The sequence below is a fragment of the Notamacropus eugenii genome, chromosome 3 (genome assembly GCF_028372415.1).
Source record: "Notamacropus eugenii isolate mMacEug1 chromosome 3, mMacEug1.pri_v2, whole genome shotgun sequence".
NCBI lineage: Eukaryota > Metazoa > Chordata > Mammalia > Diprotodontia > Macropodidae > Notamacropus > Notamacropus eugenii.
The window spans coordinates 381,005,105-381,032,572 of record NC_092874.1 but is presented as its reverse complement, the minus strand read 5'-3'; the positions used below and the strand labels follow the sequence as shown (position 1 = coordinate 381,032,572).

Here is a 27,468-nt window from a genome sequence, read left to right as displayed (position 1 = left end):
AAAAGATATTAATAGAAATTTAATTTAAAAAATAAATATTTGTCAGAATTAAGGGACTGAGTAAGTAGCACATTACAGAAAAAGGGGTCAGTCTTAGCTTTCTCTCATTGGTTGCGGTTCTAATGGTCTCTTCCAACCCTTGTTCTGAAATCTGACCTAGCATACATAGGACTACAGGTATTATACTTTAACCTCATGTGACTACCTTCCCAGCACCACTTACTTTTTCAATATTTAGGTGTGTGATCTCATTATTGTGGGTGCTTCCCCGAAATGGTTCAGCTCACAATACTGCCATCCCTGCCTTCATATCCATCTGCTTCCATAAACCAACCAGAGAGACCCTGCTCAATGTAATGGAGACCATGGTCCTCCTTTCACGTACAGGAATCATCACTGCTGATACATACAAGCCTACATATGCCCTCCACACAGTCTATTTCATATAGCTTTGAATTAAGATAAAACAGCAAAATAACCATTTAAAACTATTTTTTAACAATCTGAATTTTTAAAAAATTGTCCAGCATTTCAAATTCTATTTGTATTAGGTCAAACGTCTGTATTTTTATTGATGCACCTTTATGACAGGTTTGGATTTTGGATACATAAGATTTCTTCATTCAGAAGTATTCATTTAGTTGCTAAGGAATAGATTCCAAGCTATTTTTCCAAATTCATTTTGGAAGCTAAAACTTGGGATTTCTGTCATCATAGTAATATTTCCGGGCAGTTTGGTTTGGGTGTATTATAGGTATTAAATTCAATCCAAAAAAGCATTTATTAAATGCCTGCTGTAAAAAGGATTGAATTAGACTGTAGAAGGATACAAAGCTAGATGCAGGCACAAACTACAGTACCAAGGAATGTTTGGGTCTGCAAATCCCATATCCAGACCCATTGATTCTTCATTCCAATTAACACAGGAAATTTTTTTTTAACAAATGGTATCCTAGAGTGGCTGGTTCAGCAGACACATTTCACCTTCTAGCAGTTTACCTACAGCTGGCACTAGACAGCTCTGGACTCCATCTGTGCAGAGGCCAAGGGTGAAGAAAATTTAGCAACAGCAGGTGAATGCACAGAGAGGAAGTCTGAGTACCTGCTGCCATTGCCAAGGGCCCTATTAGCCTCCCCCACCGGGCTCCCTAGTCCACCCCAAAGTGAACCCAATGCACTCTGCAATGAAAAGGAAAGAAAATTGCCGTCTGAGGTCTTGCCAGCGGATCTGTGGAGACCACAGGTTAGGACTGGACAAATCCTTTTCCTTACATTGCAGCCTGTCAAACAGAAGGCTGAGGGTTTGTTGGAGAAATAAAATGGCCAAGTACCCTTAACTGCTCTGGTTCTACATGGGTTTATTGATCGTGGTTCACAGTGCTTTTAAGCTTTTAATGGGGGGTGGGGGGAAAGCAGCTGCCACAGGCCTCCACTACAGATAGTAAAGTACTCATATAGTCTATTAATAACTCCTCCAAGTAATCCCACCTAACTGTCAACAGGAAGAGGTCTTCCCATCACCTGGCTCTGCCTGCTACCCACTGTTAGATGGCGAGATGGCCTTGGCCAGGTGTGTCCCCATCTTTTCTCAAAGAAAACTACAAGAAAGGCCAGCAGTCCCAAGGAGATCAAATCAACCCTTCCTTTCTTCTCCTTTACTCCTTGACCACCATCATGTCTTTCCCTTCTTCTCCTTGTCTTCTTCTCCCTTTGTCCCTATTCATTGTAGGGTAAAAACCTCACTCATTTCAGACATTGGGGAGAGGCCACTGAAAATCTAGATTTTGAAATGTTTTTTAAAGAAAGAAAGCTTTGTTACCTTCAAGTATACACAGTACAGAAATATACTCATAAAATGTTGCCTACTAGAGGTCCTTCGACATGTAGAATTCAAATTTTCATTGTGCTTGAAAAGCACTTCTGAAATGCTTTCTAAGTTTATTCTTGGTAGAATAAACTGTGTATTTAGAATTTAAACATATCTTTGAAATCATGTTTCTATTACTAATTTACTCAGCAAATTAATTTTTTAACCTTAATATAAAAGTAAGCTTTGATCTCATCCTAATGATTAGAAAAAATTCCGAATAGGGCCCAACTCCTTCAAAATATTTTTACTGATGTTTCCTGGTTTTATCACTGTCATTTTCAAATATATCCCTCCCCTCTTCCTTACTCAGCCAACTATCTCTTGTAAGAAATAATGCAAAAAGAGAAACAGAGTGGTTCAATGATGCCAGCTCACAAATCAACCAAGTAGGATGCCCCCCTGACAAAGGAGGGGGATTTTTTTTTCAAGTATCTTCTAGGGCTAAGCTTGGTCATTATAATATAACATTCATTTTCTATATTCATCCCCCATCAGGATCCTAGATGATGTCACTGGTCTGTTCATTTAGTCACACTCTCTTTCCTCATACATTTATAGGCTCAGAGCTACCTTCTATACTGAGACTACTTCCTACCTACACAGATAGACAGAATGAACTCCTCTAGCATGAAAATCCTATCCTCAAGATCAAATTTTCTCTCTCTCTTTCTCTCTCCATGAACACACACAGGTATATGAACATGTATATGTGACCCTGGGCAAAACACAACCTCAGTCTCACTTTTCTTTCACCTTCTCTGTGAAATGGGAATAAGAATAGCACCTACCTTACAGAGGTGTTGGGAAGATCAAATAGATTACACATGTAAAATACTTTTCAAACAAAGGGCTATCTATTATTATTTTTCCAGTTGATAGTGTCAACTAGAGAGTTGCCCGCCTTGCCAACTTTCAAGTCCTTACCTGTCATGACCACTGAGATCTAATTAGACCTTCTCACCAGGCCTAACTTTGACCATTCCTACCTCTAGTTCCCAGACCTTTGAACTCCTTTTGAACCACAGACTCTCTTATCATCTGCCTTGAGCAAACCTTTGGCCCCTCAGCACCCACAGAGAAGCCAGCCCACCTAGAGCCTTATAGGGTACCTTTCCTATGTCTTATATTCTTGCCCTTAACTTTTCCCCTTTCCTATCTTCATTTTCTCATCTGATATAAATTAGGTATCAGAGTGGAAGGGAAGGCAGTGAAGACCTAGTGTATTCCCACTATCACATCATGTGCCATCCTGACAGTTTTCTCTTACCTATGGGCATATCTAATACCAACCAGTGCAAGCAGGGCAGTAGTGGTGGAAGCACTGCTACCCATAACAGGTGGTGCTGTTAAATTAAAAAAGATTGTCAAAGGTCAGCCAGAGCAGAGTTCTTCTGGGCTATCTAAATGCGGATGTTCTGCCCTCCCCTACGCTATCCTCTCCAACCCCATTCTCCTGCTGAGGCCAGGCCTAGCACTAGAAGACAGCTGCAAAAGTTTGAGGGACAAGAATAGCTGAGGGGGGCAATCTATCGAGCCAAAGGAGCTGACAGTCTCACTCATTTCAGCTCTACTGGAAAATCAGCTTTTCCTAGACTTCGACCGTCACTTACCCATCAAACCCCCCAACTCTACAAAAGGGTCTGGCCCTGGTTAGCGATTGTGTTAGAGATCCTGGGCTTGCCAACATGTGAGCACAAAGTTTGGCTCCAATACTCCCATCTAGTGGGTGCCACTTTACACCTCTGCTAGCTTTTCTGAATGGGCACTTGGCAGGTCTGCGTCTCCGGAGACTCACTTTGATACTCTCCTGTAAACCTCACTCCCTAAAGAGACATGAACATGGCCAAGAACAAATAGGTGGGAGGAGCCACAGGCCTCTTCCCTTTCTGATAGGCCACCAGATTGGCACCACCTAGTACTCATTTCAGAGGGTTTAGGTGCCTGGAAAAGACCCTAAGGTGAAATGGTAGTGGTTTTTGAAGATTTTACATCTCTATTTTGGGGCAACACTCTACTAAATAAGATCCTTTATTCATAAATCAACACACATTAAGTGCCTTCTGTGTGTCAGACACTGCCCTCAAAAAGCTTACTGTCTATTCATGGAAAGATCAGTGTCTATTCAGGGAAAGATCTGGTAGACAGAAGACCTAGATTAAAAGCCTCAAATTTGCCTCTGACTAGCTGTTTAACCTTGGGAAAATCCTGCACTGGACCTCTTTGATTTTAAAAGGAGGGAATGGGAAGAGGCACTGTGACTCCTATGCTGAGACAGAGGCCCACAAGTGCGGAACACAGCATACATTTTCAAATTTCTTCCACATGCTGATAGGTTTCACTGGGTTTTTTTTTTCTATTCTGCTTTTCCTTCTTCTCAAAAATTATTAGTTATATGGAATGGCTCTCTGGGAGTCAGAGGAGAGACACAGGGAAAATTCAGGCGATGGTAAATCAAAACATATCAACAAAAATTTGTGTGTGTGTGTGTTAAGGGAATGAGTAGGACTAAATAATCTTCACAGTCTTTTCCAGCTCTAATTCAGATCTTCCATGCATTTTGGACTACACTTACGACTGTATTAACGTAGGGAATTCTAAAGGAAGAAACTCCTTCCAACAAGGCGTATCAGTTTCTGTTCAGCAATCAATAGTCTTAGACAGTAGCCTAAGCCACTGAAAGGTTAAATGATATTCATACAGTCAGCACACAGAACAGAAGGGATTCGAATCTGGGTCTTCCTGACTTAGAGGCTAGTTCTCTATAAATTGCACTACACCACGGATTATGTGGGTTGTATATGTATACCTGTATATGAGCACACGTATATGTACATATGTGTATAGAGTGTATATGTACATTTTTGTATGTGTACATTTTTATGTGTATGTATGCACATATGTGCACTAGGTAAGTGCACTGTACACGTATGTTGTGCTGTATGTATATAGGTATTCGTGTATATGTATATATTTTATGTGTGTACGCATGTATATTTATGCATACACACATACACATACACACACAGGAGGCAATTACTTGCCATGTCACATCCCGGACACTCAGTGACAACACCATTCCCTTGGAATATGGAGGAGGGGGAAGCTGTCATCAACCCCAGAAACTCATCCTGAAACGAACCAGGCTCACCTTAATCGAGACGAAGACAAAGGCAGCCCTGATACTCTCCTAAAGTCCATGGTCTGAAGAAACAGTGTGACTAAAAAATGGCAGTCAGAGGTTGAACAAAGAGAGGCCTGGTAATGCTGGAGTAGAAAGAGTGTGCGGGCACAAGGAGACCGAATCTCTCTCATCTCCCACTTCCTGGTTATGTGACTTACAGCAAGTGTCTCACATTCTTTGGGTGACAGTTGCTTCATCTATGAAAAGGGAACAAGAATACCTTACTAGCAGGGTATATGGACATTACACCTTCCTGAGGTCCCTTTAAATTCTTTTTGTTTTAATTTATGGAATAAAACAAACATTTCCATAACATAGGACAATAAAAAAAGATTGCAAATGAAACTGCAGATCTACTATGCACATCTTGCTAGGACCTTTCAAATATACAATAAAATTATCCTGTAAATTTCTTTTTTTTCTCTATTTTTCCTTTTTTTCTTCTCTCCCCACTCCCTAGAGATGATTGCCATTAGACACAAATAGGGACATGGTATGTACAACTGTTCTACACATACTTCTGTTTATCAGTTCTTTCTCTGGACGCAGCTAGCATCTGCCTTCAAATGTCCTATATAGTTAAATTGGGTATTTACAATAGTGAAAAGACTTGAACGAAGTAACGAAGAGTGAAATGAGCCAAATTAAGAGAACATGATAAGGGCAATATTGTTTTACGAATGACTCGGGGTGCATAAGGTGTCTTTCAATTCAACAAATATTTTATCCTCAAATTTTTGACATCATTCGTTTTGACACCAATTTCATTTTCAAATATATGCTTCCCCCCTCACCTCTCCAGACAGCCATTCCTTATAACATAAAATAAGGAGGATGCCTATTCAATCCAACCTACACATCACCCAGTCTTCCACACTCATAGTCATCTATTTATAAAAAGAAAGAAGGAGGTGCTTTTTTTTTCCTTCTCTTCTTCTGGATGAGCTTCTCCAGGGGATACAAAGGAATACACTGGGGAGACAAAGAAGCATACCCTGACCTCAAGGAGTTGAACAGACCTTCCAGATATAAGATCTGGGACTCTCTAAAGTGAACACCTTTACAGAATATCAAAGGGATAATGCTGTTTGAAGCATTTATTAGATGCCTACTATGTACTGAGCACCATTTCCTTGTTGGTGAGGAGGTTCCCCAACTCCCAGCTTAATAACTGGTTTCTTACATGTTCTTATCTTGGGGGGAAATGTCAGGATTTTTTTTTTCTTTTCTTTTCCATCTTTCTTTTTCCTTGGAGGCTGAAGCTAGTTCTTGTTCAGTACTGAAAAACAGAGACCCCAACAGTCAGTGGGAAGAAGGAGTTGCTGGGTAGGCAGGAAATAAAGGTCTTTCCTAAGCTCCTGGGTCGGAGGGGATTTACAGCTGAACTTGTTAGAGACACAAAATGACACCCTAACCTACCCTAAAGGCCTCAGCATTCCTAGCTTAAAACAGAAAACTAGCAGTTTCTTTTCCACTCCCAAGCAAAAGTGGGTTTCTACACTGGCCAATTTGAAGGTTACCTTTCCTCCATTTTAGGTGGCACCTGGCTCATTTCATTCTCCCCTGGGGGAATGGCAGCTGACTGCTGCAAAAAGATGGCCTGGAATTGCACATTATACATTGGCTAAAATTAGCCTCCTGAAAGGGCTTGATAAATTAATGTTTCAAAGGAGGAAAGCTGGTGTAACTTGACTACAGTATCTGAGATGGCTAACAGTGTTCCAGAACTGTAACTGTAGGTACAATTGGGGCTGCAGAAGGGCAACAGGTTAATCGCTTCCTTATCTAAGTCCCTCTGAGTCTTATCTAAGGGAGTCACTGAAGAAGGCAGAGGGAGACCAGAACAGGCCTGCCAGACGGTCCACATTAGCAACTGAGGCAGAGTGGTTCTGTCTGACGCTGTCTTCTAGGCATGATCTCTTCCATCTTCAGGCACTTGCTGGAGCTGTTTCATGTCACTTGGGGCCTCTTCCAACTTTTGAAATAAAAGACAGAACACTCCACCTCTCTCCTTGGAACATTTGCACAGGCTGCACCAAAGCGCCTGAAACAAATATCCCATCACTGACACCTTTTGGAATATCTATCTCACTTCAAAACTTGGCCTCCTCCTACATGGAAACTTTCCTAAGCCCCTTCACAGCTGTTTTTATACCACCAATTACTTTGTATTAACTTGCTATTTACTTATCTGTATTCGTGTGATGTATCTCCACCCCAGCCCCAATAACTTTTCTAAATGCAGTCTATTTTATGTCATATTTTTTAAATTAAATTTTCAGTGCCTGCCTTGGCATTCAATAAGCACTTAATGCTTGTTGAATTCAACTGAAAATAACACCCAGAGTATGGATCCTTCTAGGCTGTAGATCCCACAGGCTAAGAATAGCCTTTCCCATGAGGGTCTGCTTGTGTTAACAAGTCCAGACAGGTAAAGATTTGTAAAGATCAGATAATATGGGCCCAAGAACTCAAATGAATCTGGGAAGAAGGCATCAGCCTAACATAAGATGACGCAGTAGAAAGGGTCTTGTGTCTGGAGGCAGAAGTTCAAATCCTATTCTGCCAGTTGAACCTGTGTGCATAGGGTGAGTCACTTAACTTTCCCTGGGTCTCAGTTTACTCAGTTTGAAAATGAAGGAGTTGAGGCTAGATTATTTCTTATTTCCTTCCAGACTTTAAAACTACAATTCCACTATTTTTAATTCAAGGGACTGGTGCTTTACATAATCTGGGAACTATAACTTTTCCCTTTGGGTCTTAGCTAGTTTCACATTAAACACCCTAAAGCAGGAGTTTACACACCCTTCCTGTGTCATGGACCCTTTTGGCAGTAGAGGGAAGTCTATGGAGGCTTCTCAGAATAATGTTTTAAATTAAAGAAAATACATAGGAAACCAAATACAAAGGAATCACAAAGTTAGTACAAATAAAGTTGTAATTTTTATCCCATCCAAGTTCATAAACACCCTCCCCCTTAATCTATCCATGGATCCCCAGGTCCGCTGGCCTAAAACATGGACCACAAAAAAGTGCCAGGATTGAGTGATCTGAAATACAATTTCCTAGGGCAGAATGGAGTTATTCTTTACCTCTCACATTAAAATAGTATAAAGTTGCAAATCAATTAATAATAATAGTTAACATTTCTACCAATATTTATTATATTCCAGACATTGTGCTAAGCACTTCAGAATTATTATCTCTTTTGACCTTCACAACAACCCTGGGGGATAAGTGCGGCTATTATCTCCATTTTATAGATTGAGGCAAAACAGGTTAAAATAATTTGCCCAGGGCGACACCACTAGTAAGTACCTGAGGCCAGATTTGAACTCAGTCCTCTCTGACTTCAGTACTGACGCTCTATCCACTGTGTCATTGAGATGTCCTAAAATTAAGATATTTCTAAAAAGATCTGTCTACCAGAATTATTCAAGATCAGTAGAAACTTACTGTTTCTACCTTTTTACCTTAGTTAAGATTTTCTCCCTTTGCACTACCCTAGGTCTTGCATAAATAAAGCAAGAACAGAAATATATTCGTTTAAGAGAAAAAGAAAACTGCATTGAAGACAGCCTGTTTTGCCTTTAAAAATTCCTAACTAGGGAAACCTCTGTGGAGTGTCCAGTCCCTCGGCTGAATGAGACAGGAATCTGGGGAGTGCTGCAGTAGCTTAGGGGAACTGGGAACTGGCTTCGTCAGCACTTTGGAGCTAGCTAGCTGTCTTGCTGCTGAGACACGATTTGCTTACACTACTCAGAAATCAGGATTTGCTTATACTACTTCGAAATCAGCAGCCCTCCCGCTCTGGGCCTCTCTGCCTCTTCATGCTGACATGTTAGGGAAAGGAAACACGACTTCAGTTCTAAGGTTTTTCATGTCTCCTGTTAAATGGAGAAAGATGAAGAGTGCTGCTTTGGGGCTAGGAGTCAAGAGCTTCAGGTCCTAATCCTATTACAGGATAGATTCCCTCTTTGCTTCCCTTTTCTCATCTATAAAATGGGGCTAAAATTTGGAACTATGCCCAAAAAGCTATTAAATTGTGTACACCTTTTAACCCAAGGATATTACTACTAGGTCTAAACCCCAAAGAGATCAAAGAAAGAGAAAAGAGACCCACCCATTTTACAAATGTATTTGTAGCAGTTTATATGGTGGCAAAGAATAGGAAACTGAGGGGTTGCCCATCAATTGGAAAATGACTGAAGAAGATAGACAGATACACACGATATGTATATATACATATATACATATGAACATACATATATGTGTATACATATATATACATATATGTGAATACTATTGTACTATATGATAAAGGGGATGACTGCAGAGAAGCCTGGGAAGATTTGTGTGAACTGATGCTTAGTGAAGGGAGCAGAACCAGAAGAACAATTTATATAACAACACTGTAAAGACAAACTACTTTGAAAGGTGAACTTTGATCAATGACCAACCCACAATTCCAGAGGATTCATGATGGAACTGCCTACCTCTAGAGTTCAGATTGAGTGTGTATGTATACACACACACACACACACACACATGTATATATTATATAGTGCATATATACACATTTATATCTGAATATTTGGACATTATCAATATGAGAATTTATTTCAATTGATTACATATATTTGTAACTGGTTTTGTTTTTCTTGCTTTCTCAAGAGAAGGGGGACTGATAGAGAGGTAGGAGGGAAAAGATAGACCTGAAAATAAAATAAAAGTTAATTAAAAAATAAAATGGGGCTAAAACTATGGACTTGGTTTAACTTCATCCAGGTATAAGGATGAAGTGAATAATGTGAAAGCTCTTTGAAAAGTCTAAAACATTATGCAAGGACCATATAAACGTAAAGTATAACTTCATGATTATTAATAAAAGAGTCTCAACTCTCTTTGCAATCCAGGTTGAGTAATAGCAGCATTTAGTCTCTCCTGCAGACATCAGGCAGCCCTAGTAGACATGCTTGGCAGAATCTTACAGTGGGACTAGGTTAAATAGAAAACTATCCATCCATCAGCTTAGAAAACATGAATCCCCTAACGCAATAAGCTCCTGGCCTTGTTAATTTCGCCCTTCTGTCCTCATGGACGTTCACTCCTAGAAGGAGGAGTGCAGAGCTGGTCAATTCTTTGGGGAAATGTGATGGTCCTTTAAATAATGACGTTGTCCTCTGATAAGCATTGCAAGGTACAGCAAACCTCTCAACGGTGCAGTATTTATGCTGGATTTCAACCTTCCTGCCAAGGCAGAGAAACTGCTGATGCCTGCATTTTGGACTCCCAAGAACGCCAAAGGAACTCGGCACTTCAATCCTCCAGAGTTTACAGCCTTTGGGGAATCTCCAGATGTGAGGGGAAAAACTTGTGTAAAAACTGTCCCTCCCCCAGCCCTCAGACAAGGGGTTCCAACTCTAGCGGTTTTATTTATTTAGCCAGAAAGAGGCTTCGGTGGGGCCTGGGGACTTTTTCAGCCTGTTTGTTTTGAGAGTCTGTGTTTACGCTCCTCAGAAATTCACAAAAATGTTTGGGAACTGTTGGGCTGGACACCAAACCAGATAAAATTCATCTCCAATACCCACTACCTTCCAACCAAACAGCAGCCCCCAAAGACTCCCCAAAGGCATCGTTTTCCAAACCGCACTTGGAGGAATGTAAAAAAGGAGTAAGTGGTGGGGAGGGGGCGAGGAGTGCCGTTCTACCATCATGCCCCCACACACACACACATTTGGAGCAGGGGGAGACAGAGACAATCAAAAGCCTCGAAAAAGTGAGAGGGATGGAGCTGAAATAATTTGCAGCTAAAAAAAAAAAATAAGAGAAAGGAGCATTTATATTGAAAGGTTAATATAACTGCAAACCTATTCAAATGAGGATGGTTAGTGCCCGAGGGTGGGGAAAAGCCGTTAAAGCCGTTAGTGCCACAGTGGCAATCAATGTTCTGGGAGGAAAGTTCTCTGATAAAGCTAGGGCAGCCTTCAGCCCAGATGTTCATTTGTCAATGCAAAACAAAACCCAAAAAGCTTTAAATTATTCTTTACAACTAGAAAGACGCTAGTGAATACACACCATATGAGCAGAAATGTCCTTTTAAGCCATTCTCCCCCATCCCACCCCCCGCTAACCCTCGGGAGTCTATCCATGGCTGGGGGTCTCTACATGGTGCTGCTAGCGCCTCCTTGCAATCCTCGAACCCCGCCCCCTACCCATTATCTGCCCCCCCTGCCCCCCGCCGCTTCCCATCTCTCCCACTACAGCTCAATCCTTTTCAAAACTTCAGCAAAGCCGAACTTGCTTCTCTCTTTAACCCCCCTTCCCACCCCCACCTCCAGCGCGGGGCTCCACCTTACCCTTCCCCCCTTCTCCCCCATTCTTGCGTGCATTATTTTTTAATCTGATGAACAAACTGCTCTGCAGTCTTTTAGGGGATGATGTAATTCGGTTCCTTCCACCACCCCCGCCTCTCTTAATTAAAAAAAAAAATCTCTCCTCATCCTATAAATTTTTATTTGGGGTTTGGGACACTGCCTCAAACATTCTGAACATTTCTTCATGGGCGATCTTTTTGGGGGGAGGAGGGGTTGCGTCTTCCTTCTCCCCCCCAAATACAACGCCATCTATTCAAATTAATTCCACTAATGGGAGAGCTGCCTGCATGTTGTGCATTTAAATGCACACTGTGTAATATTTTATAGCTAACCTGGAGCTCAGAAGCAGCGCCTTACTCGGTAAAAAACCATTAGAGGGAAAAGTGCAAATGGAGGGAGGCGGCGGCAAACTCCCCAGCTTAATAAAGCACCAGCCCACGGGGCTCCCTCCCAGCCCCCGAGGGAAGAAATGCCCACCCCACCCCCGCTTAAAAAAAACACACAGAGGGGCCCTGAGCTGGCAGAAAAGAGTACAATGGGTTTCTCTCCAAACAGCAAAAGGGGAGGGCGCGGCGGGAAGGGGGCGCGCGGGCATGGCACAGAATGGGCGCAGGGAAATCAGAAGCCCCCGCGGCTACATTGCAAATCCAGGAAGGAAGGCCAGGACTTGGAGATCGGGGGGGGGCCGCCACAGACACATAGTGGGGCCCCCTACTCCACCCCAAGCCCCTTTCCCCGCTGGACCTGCGCGGAATGGGCACACTCGCACCGCCCAGAGCCAGCGTCCAGCAGAATTCCACCGCGCGGGGCTGGAGGGCTCGGTCAGGTTCGCACAATGACCTTGAGAGCCGGGAGACCCAGGGCGGCTTAGCGCCCAGCCCAGGGCCGGCCCTCGGCCGAGGCTCCGCAGCCTCCACCCCGGCAGCCCGGGCCCACTCCAGCAAGAGGCCGCTCCGCCTGGAGACCGAGAGAGCGAGTCGCCTCCTGCGGAGTCTAACACCAACATTGTTTTAAAAAATAAAAATCCCGAGTTCTCTTTTTCTTTGCCATCCCCCTCCGCCCCCGCCTGGCAACAATCCCTCTTGTGGCTGGGCATGGCTAACGAACGCGTCTACTCTCGGGGTCTATGGGAGAAGGCGCTGGGCTGGGAGTTCCAGAAGCGCCAGCCCCGAGCTCAGATCGCAGGCTCCCGGGCGGCTTTCGCCCTTAAGAGGCGAGCAAACAAACAGCCGCGCTGCCACCGCAGCCCGGGCGGAGCGGCCCAGCCTCCCCCAGCCCTGGCTTTGCTAGCCCGGAGGCTGTGCTCAAGGACCCAGTGGATCTCCACCCCCCCCCCACCCTCCTGGCTCGGCCCGCCGAGGCTTTGGTGTAAACAGAGCCCTCCTCCCTCTGGAAACTCCAGCCCTAGCTACAGGTTACTTGGCTGAGTCCTGATCTTAAAGAGACCTGAGCCCTTTAATCACCAGAGGCAAAGGCTTCCAAAGGGCTGCTAACCGGGTGGGAATTTGCAATCTTTGTGTCCCCTCCCCCAGCCCTCCCAGCTGCAGGCAGATGTGATTTTGAACTCTCTCCCCGTTTCTTTACTTTCCCCTCCTCTCTCCTCTACAGAGAGGGATTTCTTTTCGTCCTTCTCTCCCTCGATCCCAAGACTCAAGAAGTCTTTTCCACCGTGGGAGGTGAGTGTGTGAAGTGTGATTGGGGCTGTTTTGTTTGCTTTGAGGTTTGGTTCTTTGGGTTTTTGCTGCTGCTTTCGCCCAGCTCCCTTCTCCTCCGCCTGCCCCCTGGATAAGTGTACCAGTCAAAACAAGTTCTCCATTCCCCTCAGCCGGAACACAGCCTGCGGGGCTCATGAAAGGTCTCCTGTTTTCTTTCTCCGGAACGCACCGCCAGATCCCCAGCCCACCAGATACTAGTGAACCCCTAACTGATAGTGAGCTCTATTTACCCTGACCGACTACTTCTGGAGCAACGAGAAGGACCGAGGGCTCTGGGGTTCTCATTAAAGGTGTGATGGGGTATGGGGGAAGGGTTACTGGTTCATCCCTCTTCCCCCCCCACTCCACCCTCTGCTTTCATAGGCCATCTAACTACCTCCTTCACCTCGGAATATACCTAAGGCACTGCTAGTAAGACAGATCCCCGAAGTTGTGGCAACAGCCCTGGCCTAGGGGCTTGACCTACATTTAATCGTGGTCTTTACAAAAGCAAGTCACTCACCTCTGAGCCTCATCCGTATGATGGGAGTAAGAGTACGATCCCTAATCAATCTTTCAAGGAAAGCATTTTTTAAAATCTTGAAATTTTCATTAGTTTATTATTGTTAATGGTAAAGACAGGTGTTTATATTACCTTCAGAGGCCTTAATACCTGGCATTCCAGAGTAGCTATGAAACAATAATTCAGGAAGACCTATATGATCTTTCCAGGAGTAGCCTTCCAGGGAGGGTGCTGCAGAAATTAATTTTGAAGGCTAGTGATTGGTTTGTCTCCATCAAGGGAAGCTTTGTGAAGATGAGGCAGGAGTTTAAAAGGATGAAAGGGACATTGTGACAATAATGTTTCTATATAGACTCAGAGGTAACCTGTAGGTGAGGGGGTATAGAATATAACATCCTCGAGGGAAGCTACTGTTTTTTTTTTTTAATCTATCTCTCCATTGCCAGCAGCCTTCACAGCACCTGGCACAGAGTAGGCATTTTAACAAATACTTGTCGAAGGATGGAAAGGGATCATTGGGGGCCGACACAGAGGCCTGTTTCACTTAGGCATGAGCCCGGGACAGAGCAGATGCTCGATAAAGACTTATTGACTCATGAGTGAAAACTGCAGCATGTGACAGCCTGCTACTATTGTAGTCAGAACTGAGAAATTATTCTTAGTCCTGACTTAAGTGGCTGTGATAGTGAATGATCTAGAAACCATGTCACAGTGGTTGAAGGAACTAGGGTTGTTTATCCTGAAGGAAAAAAATAAGACTTAGGAACTCTGGAAAAACTCACACATATATGCTGGACAGAAAGTTTACTCTGCATTATTAGTGTTTTCTCCTTCATCTCTTGAAACCTAGACAGTCACCAAAACAATAAACCAAGCCCTGATTTGCCCAGTTTGCTGATTTCCAAGGTTCTAGGTAAAAGTAAATGCTAATGCGGAAAATTTAACCATCAGACTGGTTCCAGGACATCCCTGCATAATAGATTTGTCAGAACTGGCTTCAAGTTTCTTAAACTCTCTGTGCCTCAGTTTCTTCATATGTAAATTGAGTGATTTGGATCAGATAATTTTTTCCAGTCAGACAGTAAGCATTCTATTAAGTGCCTCTTTGTACCAGGCACTGTGCTAAACAGTAGGGATACAAAGAAAGGTGAAAACAGTCCTTGCATTCCAGAAATAACATAATGGAGTCAACATGCAAGTGACTTTGTACCTAAAGGTACATTCAGGGTGAATTGAAAATAATCCCTAAATGAAAGACATTAGCATTGAGAGGAATTAGTCAAGGCCTCTTGTAGAAATAAGATTTGAGATGAGACTTGAAAGAAGCCAGGGAAACTCAGAAATGGGGAGGTTAAAGAGGCAAAGCATTCCAGGCATGGACATGGGCACTGAGACAAACTACTGAAAAGGCAGATTCAGGAGAGATGGAGTGTCCTGTGAAGAGCGGCAAGGAGGCCAGAGTCTACATGGAGAGGAGTACACATATAAAAAGAACAGAGAGGTAGGAAAGGGCCAGGTTATGAACAGCTTTAAAAGCCTAAGGAGGGGGTTTGATATTTAAACCCAGAAGTAATAAGGAACCACTGGAATTTATTGCATAGGAGACACAGGGGTGGTCAGACCTGCACTTTAGGAAGATCCCTTTGGCTTCTGAGTGGTGTGAAGAACAACCAGAAGTCTATTTTCAATAATCCAGGCATGAGATGAGAACCTGCACTAGAGTGGCAGCTATGTCCAAGGAGAGAAGGGAATGTGTATATAAGAGATGTTTCATAGGTAGAATCTACAGGATTTGGCAACAGATTATATATGTGAGGTGAGTGTAAGTGGATGGCAAGGTTTGGAGCCTGGGTGACTGAGAGAATGGTGGTGCCCTCAATTGTGAAAGGGAAGAGGGGAGGATTTTGAGGGAAGGACTAATGAATTCAGTTTTTAGACACATTGAGTCTATGAAATACTTCAAGGGCTGTCTATGTGGAAAAAAGGATTAGTCTTAGCCTCTGTAGCTGATGGGGTGTCAGGGGAGAGATCTAGGATGAAATGGATGGAAGTTACAGAGAGGTAGATTTCATTTCAGTATAAGGAAGAACTTTCTAATGGTTAGAGCTATGTGAAAACTGAATGGGCTGTATATGAACAAAAATATTTCTAGGAGTATTTTTTTGTGGTCACAAAGAACTGGAAACAAATATATGCCCATCATTTGGGGAATGGCTGAAAAAATTGTGGTATATTAGTGTGTTGGAATATTACTGTGCCTGAAGAAATGATAAATATGAAAAATTCAGAGAAACTTGGGAAGACTTGGGTGAACTGATGCAGTATGAAATGAGTAGAACTAGGAGAACAATATATATATACAAAGGAGCACAATGATGTAAAGGAAAACAACTTTGAAAGCCTAATTATTACTTAAGAAGGAGAAGCGTACCTCAGCCTGAGAAGACACAGGGATGGACTGGAGAAGCAAATGAGACGTACATTTTTGGACATAGCTAATTTGTTGATCTGTTTTGTTTGACTTCAAGGGAGGGTTTCTATGGGACAAGGGAGAGTTAGAAATAGACAGAAATAGGAAAAAAAAGGAAAGAAAAGAGCATCGATAAAACACTAATCAAATATATAAAAGAAAAAAACACTCAGAAGGTGACACAAACACAATTTTGTTACTGACTTGTCAAACTTAATAGATACTTCCAAAAATACTATGTAACAGGAGTTAATTATTTTATATACAGTCCTTGTTATTTGCATATTGGCATGGTTGTGTTTATTAATGATTAAATTCTTAATTAAAAAACATTTTTAAAAATTAGATGGGCTGTCTCATGAGCTTCTCAGCGTTGGAAGTGATCAGACAGAAACTGGTTGATCAGGTGTTGAAGGGATGTCTGCCTCAAGCCAGACCAGATGGCCTGTAAGGGCCCTTCCCACTCCAAGACTCTGTGACTCTGTGGATCTCTTTTGTTAGTATTTCAGCCTACTTCCTTTTATCTTGTGCCTTCTGCAGCTGTTTACACGACTATATATTATTAACCCTTCATAATCTGAAAGACTGTTATTAAGTTGCCTTCAGAGCTGCTGGTCTCAAGAGCCCTAATTCTTTGGTCCTTCCCATAAGGACATGTTGTTACTTTCTTTCACTATTTATATAAAAGCCCTCTTAAATTGTGTATTTCTGAAATGGATGCTGGGATTAAAGGAATATTTGCACTAGAAAAGACCTTCCAGAGCCCTCATTTTACAGAAGAGGAAGCTGCGCCTAAAGTGGGGAAATAACAATTCCAGTACTGCCCAGACCATCCCAAGAGTTTCTGTGAAAACTGTGGAAGTGAAAGAACTTTGCCACTCTGTAACTAAGGTGAGGACTGATACCTGACACCTTGCACCAGCCTCAAGAGTCCTGAAGCTTCCCCCCCTCCTTGTTTCTGGTAGGATGTAGGATTTGTTTGTTTATTTTCATCACAAAGATGCTACCACCAATCCTGACCTACACAATGACAACAGAGGGCCACTTCCCACCCTAACCCTCAGTGTCACCATAAAGGGAACACCAAATTATAATTTAGAGCACTAATGCAGAGGGGTCACCATTCACTCTGACCTACAAAATCAATTCAAAAGTGACACTGTGGACCCTGACAACCATTTTAAAAATTATTTTTATTGGTCTTTTGTGTCTCTTATATCACTTACAGTTATCCCAAGTATCTCTTCCCCTCTCAGGCAGCCATCCCATATGACAAATAGTATGTTTTTAGCCAGGAAACCAAAACAGCACAAAAACGTGCAATATGTAACCCTTGCAGACCTCATCCCCACCAAGGGGTAGGCTAGAGGTGTCTTGTCATATCTCTTCATTTTAGCCCTGATTGAGCTTTATAATGAGATGAGATCTTTATAATTTTGATTCGATTGATCTTCACAGTGAGATAAGCCCTTTTACAATATAAGGGAATCTTTATAATTTTGTTCATATTTTCTTTTGTTTTTTGGTGTGTCATTCTTTCCATGGACATTGTAGTTACTGCATATATTGTTTTCTTGGGTCTGCTGACCTCACTCTGCATCAGTTCATGTACATCTTTCTATGCTTCTAAGTATTTATCACACACATCATTTCTTACAGTACAGTAATATTATATTATATTTACACACCACAATTTATTTAGCTGTGTCCCAGTTGATGGGCATCTGCTTTGTTTCCACATCTTAGTTATCACCAAAAGTGCTCCTATAATTTTTTCGAAGTATATAGGAAGTTTCTTCTTATTGATGGTTCCTTGAGGTATAAGTCTAGTAAGTACTAGAATTTTTGGTTCAAAGATTATGTATTTTTAAAAATCTATTTGCATAATTCTAAGTTGCTTTCCAAAATGGTTGTACATTTCACAGCTCCACCAGCAATGTATTAGTGTACCTATCCTTCCACAACCCCTCCAACATTTGCCAATTTTTGTCTTTTTTCCAGTATGCAGGGTGTGAAATAAAACCTCATGGTTGTTTTTGATTTGCATTTCACTCACTATTAGTGATTTGGAAAATTCTTTCATGTGATTGAGAATACTTTGCAGTTCTTCATTTGAGAACTGTTTGTTTCTATCCTTTGATCATTTATCTATTGGGGAATGGCTATTAGTCTTACGCATATTTATTAATTGTCTACCCTACAATGTTAATATAAGGATAAGCCCAGTAATTCTTCCCTACAATATGAATATCAAGGGGTAACCACCAACCCTAGTCTACATCACACTCGCAAAAGGGTCACCCCCAAAGTGAACGTACAGTACAGTGCAAAGGTGACCTCACCAACTAGAGCTGCATTAATCTACTGAGTCACAACAAAGGAGATACCACTACAGCTAACATACCATGTCACCACTAAGGTAATCACCACTGATCACCAACAATGCCAATGCAAAGATGACACCATGAACCCTAACCTATAACGTCAATACGATTGATAATAACAATATCGTTTGTATAGTGCCTCCTCTGTGCCAGGCACTGTTAATGCTTTATAAACGTTATTTCATTGGATCCTCCCAACAATCCTATGAGACAGGTGCTATTATACTCATTTACAGTTGAAGAAACTGAAGCAAACAGAGACTAAATGACCTGCCCAGGGTCACATACCTAGTAAGTCTCTGGGACTGGATTTGAACTTACATCTTTCTGACTCTAGGACCAGAGCTCTATCCACCTAGCAGACTCTAGCTACCATCCAACTTAACTCACAATGTCACCACAAAGGGGCCACTGCCTGCCTTACCGTACAGTGTCCATAAAAAGGGGCCACTGATAGATCCTGATTCACAATATCAGTCTGAAGGGACTGCCATCAATACTAACCTATAATGTCAAAAAAAGGTGTCATCAATGAGGGGACTCCCCAAGGAGATTCTCTGAGGAAGTGGGTACCTACCATCTTCCTCTTTCCTAAAGTGACCCCCTAAGGATTCTCAGCAGCCAAACGAAGCTGAGATGCTCCTCTGAAGCACCAGCTTCCTCTGTTTGTTTTGGTTTCTTCTTGCTGTGTATGGGGATTTGGGAGTTTGGTTTTTATAAAAATCAGTTGTTGGCAAGACTTAAAGCGTGTGATATTTTTATCCTTGAAGCATGCCCAGGAGCCAAGCCAAGATGTTCAAGTTTGATTCCTGTTCAGTAGAAGCCTTGAAAATCTAGGGAAGCACCTTCAAGCAGAACAGGTCAGCAATGCTCCAAACTGTGGTTCCAGCAACCTGGGTAAGCTTTCTGGTGAGCTCACCCATCCATCACGCACATGCCCTCACACACACGCACACGCACGCACACACACACACACACACACACACACACACACACATCCCTGCAATTCTTTTGGCTGTGCATGTGTCTCCTTATTCTCTACGGATCAGCGGTAGTCAGTGAAGAGGAAGGGACAGAGAAGGAAAAAACCTCAATAAATGATTCCTGCATGGAAGAAAAGAATGATGGGCAAATCTGAGATTACCCAAGCAATATCTCAGTTCTTCATAGTTATATAATAATAACTCGCATTTATGCAGGGCTTTAACTTTTACAGTGGGATTTCCTAGGGAGCTAGATTATTTTCCCCTTTAATTAGATGAGGGAACTGAGGCTCAGAGAGGATGAGTGATTTGCCCATAGTCACACAGCTAGGACATGAAAGATTCAGGATTCAAATCCAGGTCTTAACTCCAAACCAAGCACTATTTCTACAACATATGCCGCCACTCATATGTATGTTGCATGCAAATGACATACACATACATCTGTGGTCCTCCTAACAATCTTATTCCCACAGTATGGCCCTTTGAAGTACCAACTGGAGACTTTGGTAAAATTAAATTTAAAAAAAGAAAAAAGAAAATCCTTTCTGATCTTTTTTCCTTGTGAATGTGGATTTCCAAACAGAGTGATGAAGGAATCAACAGGACGGCTTCAGCAGTTTGGGAAGTAATAAACACTGAGGGAGAATTAAGATGCCAGGAATCCAGGTAATAGAATTTTTAGTTACCAGAAATACATCCTCAAATGAGGAAGGCATGAGCCCTGCTGAGAACACTGTAAAACGGGAAGCATTACATAAATATGAGTAGTTGTTATTATATATCTGCGAAGATCCCAAATGAAGCGCAGGAAATCTCAGGTTTTCCTGTTATTGTTTTCTCTGTTGAAGATTATCATTATGCCAACTGCCCTAGAAGACAGAATTGGGGCTTTTCTCAAAATCACTAGAGGCAGTCTGTGAGTGAAATGGAAAGTACCCTCAATTTGAAGTCAGAGGACCAGGGTTCCAATTCTAACTTTGTAACCTTGGACAAATTATTTCACCTCTCTCTGGACCTCATCTGTAAAATGAGGGGGTCAGATGAGATGAGAATTTCAAAGGTTCCTTCAAGCTCTTGATCCTGTGATTCCTGTGCTTCTCCCCAACACACACACACACACACACACACACACACACACACCAGTTAGTATGTAAGGTTGGAGTAAAATGATGGGGTGCATTACACTCTTGGAACAGAGAAAAAGTGTAAGAAGCCCACTTTCCTCCATAGACTTGCAATAGGTTCGTTTTAGACCTGACTGACCTGGCAGTAAAGAAAGCAAATAGGAGATTCAGCTTCCCCTAGAGAATCCAGAGATGTGAAGAGATAGATTCGCTTGTTGTGGGCTTAGGCACAATCTATTCCGGAGGATGATGTGAGAGAGCTGCCTCATAAGCCTTTTTGGAATAATGGATACCCTGTCTTTGGGAATAGGATACTGAACCAAAGCCAGGAAGGCTGCTTTTCAGATTCTGCCTTCAGAATTCCTAGGAAGTAAGTCAGAAACAGAATTGTTCATACTGGCTCGTGTTTTCCCAGCTGAGGGTGATTTCTCTATCGGATTTCATAGCACTTTGTGTTTTTTGGGGGCATTTCTCATATGAATGAATAAAGACTATTGGGTTTCTCTAAAATAGGAACCCAAGGTTATTTCCCTATTTGCTGTTATGCCCCATACAACTCTGGCATAGTGAAATATTCTCCATTGTCCTGGCCCATATCTGTTGTGGCCTAGTGAAACATCCTCCAATCCATCTTCCACTCAGCAGTCAGGATGATTTTGCTAAAGGGCAGGTCTTACCATGTCACCTCCTAACCCCTCAATAAACTCCAGGAGCTACCTATACTTCCAGGATCAAATTCTTCAGTTTGGCATTTATAATCCTTCACCATCCAGCCCCCTTCCTATCTTTCCAATTCTACTTTAACCCCCTTCATCTGCCCTGTTTAATCAGCTACACTAGCCTTCTTGCTATTCCTTGCACATAGTACTCCATCTCCAGAGTGTGTGCCTTTGTGCTAGCTGTTCCCCATCCCTGGAGTGCCTTCCTTCCTCACATTTGCCTCTTAGAAACTCTGCTTGAGAGAACTTTTTTTTACATGAGTCCTATGTTCCTCCTTTCTCTTCCAAATATATACAATAAATACTATATATGTGTGTGTGTGTGTGTGTGTGTGTGTGTATAACAAGACAAATACAAGTGTATACAATAGATGCATACATATTGGTTTCCCCAAAGGATAAGAGCTCCTTGAGGTAGGAATTGCTTTGGTTTTTGTCTCAGGGCCTAGCACAGTGCCTCACACATGGTTAGGTGCTTTATAAGCACTTGTTGACTGATTTGTATTTCCCTTATCACCTCCCACAATGCAGGACAGGTTTGTCATACAGAGCAGGAAACAATTCACATTCAGTAAAAAAGCAGTCAGGAGCCATTCCAGCAGGGCTGAGTCTTAAGGTAAAAAGCTGAGGAGATAATTCAGGGGTCTTTCTGTCAACTGGACTGGAACTGGCCTTTAACCTATGAGTGGCCAGAGCCAAAACAGAGCAGGAGAAAGACAGGTGTGTCAGGACACAAACGGAAGTTTAATTAATTTCAGAGTGAGAAAAATGGCATCTGCAAATGAAAACCCCCATCCTACGAAGGAGAACTTAGTGATGCTGATGCTGGGGATACTTAAATACATGAAAGGGGTTGGACCATACACGATCATTCTTAGGTCTTGAGACAGTTCTCATGGTTGGCATTTCTTGGAACAGTATAGGCATTTGGGCCCCAAGGGAACAGTCATTGTCTCAAGTCTTGGGGATAGTGATTTACTATTCAGAGTACAGAACCAGAGTTCTGAGACAGGAACAGGAGTGCAGTGCCAGCAGTAACAAGGAACAGGGATTGTGAATATGTGAAGATGGCCCTGGGAAATAGGGGTAGCTAAATTCCTCAGTGAACACCTGGTACTGGTCCAAACAATACATTTTGCCAGAGGGTGATATCATCTAGATTGCAAAGGATTTTGGTTATGCCAAGCTCAGGACACAGCCTGCTTTCCAGGCCTTAGCTGTGGGAAATAGGGCATCTCCAAAATATTTTGATATTTCTTTATTTATTTTTCCAAGTTCACAGATGCAAGATTAGGAACTCAGGCTAGAATCTTTGAATCTAGAATCCTTGAAGAGCAATGAGGGGTTTGAGGAGAGTCAAGAAGGAGAACAAGGGAGAAAGAAGTCACAGAGTGTTCTATAAGTAATAGAGGAGGATAATTTGGCTACATTTGTGAGTTATCTTCGGTGAACAGCAGAGACTCTCCTAGTCACACCAGATTGTGTGACCCTGGGCAAATCCCTTTCCCTCTGGGGAATCTCTACTTCCCCAAGTATCAAATGAAGGAGTTGGACACAATGATCTTGGAATACCCCTTTTCTCTCTAAACACTATAGATCCCAAGAATGCTTTGGAAGCCTTACCTCCAAGCCTGATCTCTTCATCCCGGGACATCTCGTGCTAATTGTTTATGTCAGTGTTAGCCTTGAATGATTATTTGTGATGTGTGGAAGAGCGGGGACAAGGAGTCTGGGTCATTCTGTGCAGTTATTACTGTTCTATTTGGTATCGTAAGTGGTCATTCCTCGCTTTGCTTCATTACAGACAGTGCATTTAGTTAAGTGTGTGGATTTAATGGGCGTCCATTCTCAGCAGGCCAGGAGGAGCTCAGCTATAGAATGATTACAGATGCAAACGTTGGGGGAAGGGGATAAAGAACACAGCAGGAAACACAGAGACACAGGGTTAGAATGGGGGGGGCGGGGAGGCTGTTGGGTTGTTCTCCTACCCTTTCCTGAGATGATGAGCCATCCCAAGGAAACTCACTCCTAATGTCAGGGAGGGCAGGACCCTCATTACTGAGACCAGGGGCACATTTCTTCTCTTTCCCTTTGGGGGATATTCCTTGCATGTTCTGAAGCCCATCCAGGAGAGGCACAATCTTTCCTGGAGGCCCACGGGAAGGCTTTGTGAAGCCTCATAGAGAACTAAAAATGACCACAATTAAAGCTAAAGGATGACAAAGCCCCTAAGGTCAAAATCACCAGCTCTCCCTCCCCATGTATTTTTTAAAAAGATACATTGAAGGAAGCTGGTCTCCAGGGATGATTTGGTTACTCAAAAAATAAAAAAAAAAAAGTTTTAGAAAACCGAATAATGCAATGACTTCTCTTCTCTCTCCTGCCACCGTGACCCCTCCTTTAATTTAAATGTTCTAAACCCAAACTCCTACAACCTTTGACTGGCACCCAGGGGGGCACAAAGACAAACCAGACTAGATATACACCCCATGGACCAGCCTAATTGAATTTCACCATCTGAGAGTGCCAAGGAAAAAGAAAAAAAAAAACCCAAATCCGTAAACATCATTGACTGCAGAGCAGGAGCAAAAATTATTTCAGCATTAATAATCCGGAGGGTTATTAATAACACCAGAGAGGACATGGAAATAGATGTGATTTTTATCTTGACAGCGTCCCTTTAACCTTAACTGAAATCTTTTGCTTCAACGTAGCTGGGCTCTGGGGGCCTTGTCTGGTTTCAGGGTCCTAGTGCCCCAAGCTTGGGGGCAGGTGGCAGGGAGGGAGCTGTGCTAGAAGAACAGGAACTTACTTTTCTGGAGGAAGAGGATGAAGAAGTAGAGGATGCTCAGACCAGAAAGGAATGTCTTCCCCAAAGCAGTTGTACGGTCACAGCCTCGGCTTTGTCTTCCTCTCTTTATCCCCTTACCTAGCAAATGATGGGTTAGGGGTAATGATATGGGGATGTGAGAGCCTGAGGCTTTCTTATCCCAGAAGCCCTCCATAACTGGTCCCTGCCTAGCTTTTCAGCCTCCTCTCCTACTAAACTCAGCCAGGCCGGACACTCCACTTACCCTTAAACAAGTTTCTTCCCATCTGTCTTTCTCTTCCCTCATCCCCAACAATGAATCTCCTCCCCTCATCCCTCCTCCTTTCCAGCCATCACAATCCTATCCATCCTTCAATGCCAGACTCAAGTACCAACACCTCTATTAAGCCACCCTCAATCACTGCAGCCAAAGGGATCACCATCCTGGTGGCTCAGTGGATACAGTGCAAAGCTGGGGTCAGGATGACTCATCCTCCTGAGTTCAAATCTGGCCTCAGACACTTACTCTAGCTGTGTGACCCTGGGCAAGACACTTCACCCTGTTTGCCCTCAGTTTCCTCATCTGTAAAATGAGCTGGAGAAAGACATTGGCAAACCATTCCAATATCTTTGCTAAGAAAACCTCAAATGGGAGTTGGACATGATTAAACAACTGCTCACCTGGGCAGCTGTTATTCAGAGCCTCATGACATTCCTTCTATTCTTTTTTAATGCTTTTGTCTAACTACTACCTGACTTACCCCTTCACCTAGCCTTAGTTTCCTCATCCGTAAAATGAGGGGGTTGGTCTTCCAATTTTAGATGAAGGATCCAATAAACTGGTCTTTTAACATAGTTAAGCTTTGTTCTCCAACTAGGCTATAAGTGTCTTCCATTTCTTTGTAGTTCCCAAACTGCCTAATGCTGCCTTCTAAACAGTAGGTGCTAAATCAGTATTTTAAAGAAACTGAGGGTAGGAAGAGGAAATCTAGCTTGGCTCTTAAGGTTTGTGGTGGCTAAGGTATATGTTGGGGTTCCACAGGATCCAGCACAGGCACACCTGAGAGACCAGGGAGGGTTTAAAAGATGTTGGCAAGGTCCCAGAATCCTCACTGCCCAGCCCTCTGGTATATCCTGTGCTTAGAACAGGATACAGTGACACAATGAATAAGAGTCTTGTCAGGGGCACATATGTGCACACAACAAAGCTACCCAGAGGGTGGTACTGATGGACCTGCCATGAGATCTCACTTGGTCCTCCTGAGCACCTTCAACCTACTTAGCTCTATAAGCACAGTTTGGGAACTGTTTTAATAGCATCCCAGAGGCCAAGGCTCTTAGGCTCATCTGTGCTTCCTACGGCAGTCTCAGAGTCAGGGAGAGATTGGTATTCCCATTGTGACTGAGCTGCCTTCCTGTCCCCACGCCTCCTTGATTATGGTGGCAGTAGCACATACTAGACCAGACATCTAAAGAGTGAACAAAGTCACCACTGTCTCTCTGCACTTTCTTTAGGCAATATATTAGGGTACTTTATCATCATCTTTAATCAAATTTCCCTCCTTCTCAAGGATGGGTCAGATAAGCATAGTCCAAGCCTAGCATTCAGGATGTTGCTGCAGCTGGAAAGGATATAAATTTTCTGCTGTAAATTAAGTAGAGGGAAACCTTAAGGAGCTTGTTTTTTGCCCTAGGAGAGATACCCAGGAGTCATGACTCTGATGCTCTCCCTTTTTATGACTGTTGGTTGGCCTTCCAGATAGAGCGGCCAGCCCCTGCTGAGGACATCATGTTCCTCATGATGAAGTATCTTGGCAGGAGAAGGAGATGCAAGAGACACCTGTGGTGGCATTTCCTTGTTCACTGCTGCCTAAGGGCCTAGTCAGCCAGACTGCTCTTGGAACTTCAGCCTCAGGATCTAGTCCCTTATTTCCTGCGCCCAGTCTTGGTCCACTGAAAGCCTCTCTTTCTTCCAAGGCCCAGTCAAATGTCTCCTCTTGGAAGCCCTTCCCTCACCTGAGGTTAGACACTCCACCTCTCACCTACAATACTGTGGTCTCCTCTTAAGTGATCTCCCTGCCTCTGGCCCCTCCCTGCTCCAATCCATTCTCCATACAGATACCAATGGAAATTCTGAAGCCCAGATCTGACCAGTCAGTTACTCCCTGGCTCAGGCAGTTCCAGTGGCTCCCTAGTACTTCTAGGATAAAAATAAAATCTTTCGTTTGGCATTTAAAATCATTCATAGTTTGACTTCAGCCTATCTTCTCAGGCTAATGACATATTCCCCTTCCCGACTCTCCACCTCCCACCCATGCTACAGTCCAACCCAGCTGGCTCACTTAATGTTCAGTCTAAGACATTTCATCTCCAGCCTCATGCCTGGAATGCTCTCTTTCTTCATCTCTGCCTCTTAAAACTCCTAGCTCTGGGGCAGCATGGGCCCTGGAATCAGGAGGATCTGAGTTCATATCCAGCCTCAGACACTTAGCAGTGTGACCCTGGGCAAGTCACTTAACTCCGATTGCCTCCAAAAAGAAAAAGAAATCCCTAACTCACTTCAAGCCTCCATTCAAAGACTTCTATGCACAAAAGGCCTTTCTTGATTTTACCAAATTGTTACTAAACTATCTGAATGTGCTTGTCAATACTTAACAACTGGCTGTCCAAAAAGAAGAAGGAGGAGGAGAAGGAGAAAGAACGAGAAGGAGAAGAAGGAGAACAACAAGAGGAGACACTTTTAAGTTTAATCTGAAATATTAATGTTTTCTCCATCACTTTCTTAAGTCTAGACAATCAACAAAACAGTAAATCAAGCCCTATAGCGTTTGCCAATTTCAGACGTGTAAATGCTCACACTGAAAATTTAACAATCATTTCTCTAGTTGTTAGAACTGTCTCCAATACACGCCTTGTATACAACTGGTACTTATTTCTCTGTTATACACACACACACACACTACACATACACACACATATACACACACCACACACACATACACATCACACACACACCACACACATACCACATATACATATCACACACGCACATACACACACCACATACGCACATACACCCCATATACACACATACCACACACATACACATACATGCATACATACCACACGTACATACACATACCACACACCTACATACACACCACATACACATACCACACACACACACACCACATACACACATACACACCACATATACATATACCACACATACCACATACCTACATACACACATACACACCACATACACGTACCACACACACACACAGAGCTCCCCTAGTAGAATATAAGCTCCTTGAGATCAGGGATCACC

General features: G+C 42.9%; 1 protein-coding gene and 1 long non-coding RNA gene across 6 annotated transcripts in view; one reads left to right on the top strand and one right to left on the bottom strand.

Moving 5' to 3' along the window:
• FBXL18 (F-box and leucine rich repeat protein 18) overlaps window positions 1-27,468 on the bottom strand; it is a 342,104-nt gene that overhangs the window by 118,047 nt on the left and 196,589 nt on the right. The window lies entirely within an intron of this gene.
• The window catches only part of LOC140497093 (uncharacterized), a 32,144-nt gene continuing 17,201 nt past the window's right edge, over window positions 12,526-27,468 (top strand). For 2 of the 4 annotated variants that reach the window (XR_011964530.1, XR_011964527.1), the window contains exons 1-2: window positions 12,526-13,104; window positions 19,270-19,396. This is a non-coding gene — a long non-coding RNA (uncharacterized lncRNA). Of the gene's footprint in view, window positions 13,105-16,461; window positions 17,007-19,269; window positions 19,397-27,468 lie in introns of all 4 variants that reach the window. The other 2 variants (XR_011964529.1, XR_011964528.1) reach the window with 2 other exon arrangements.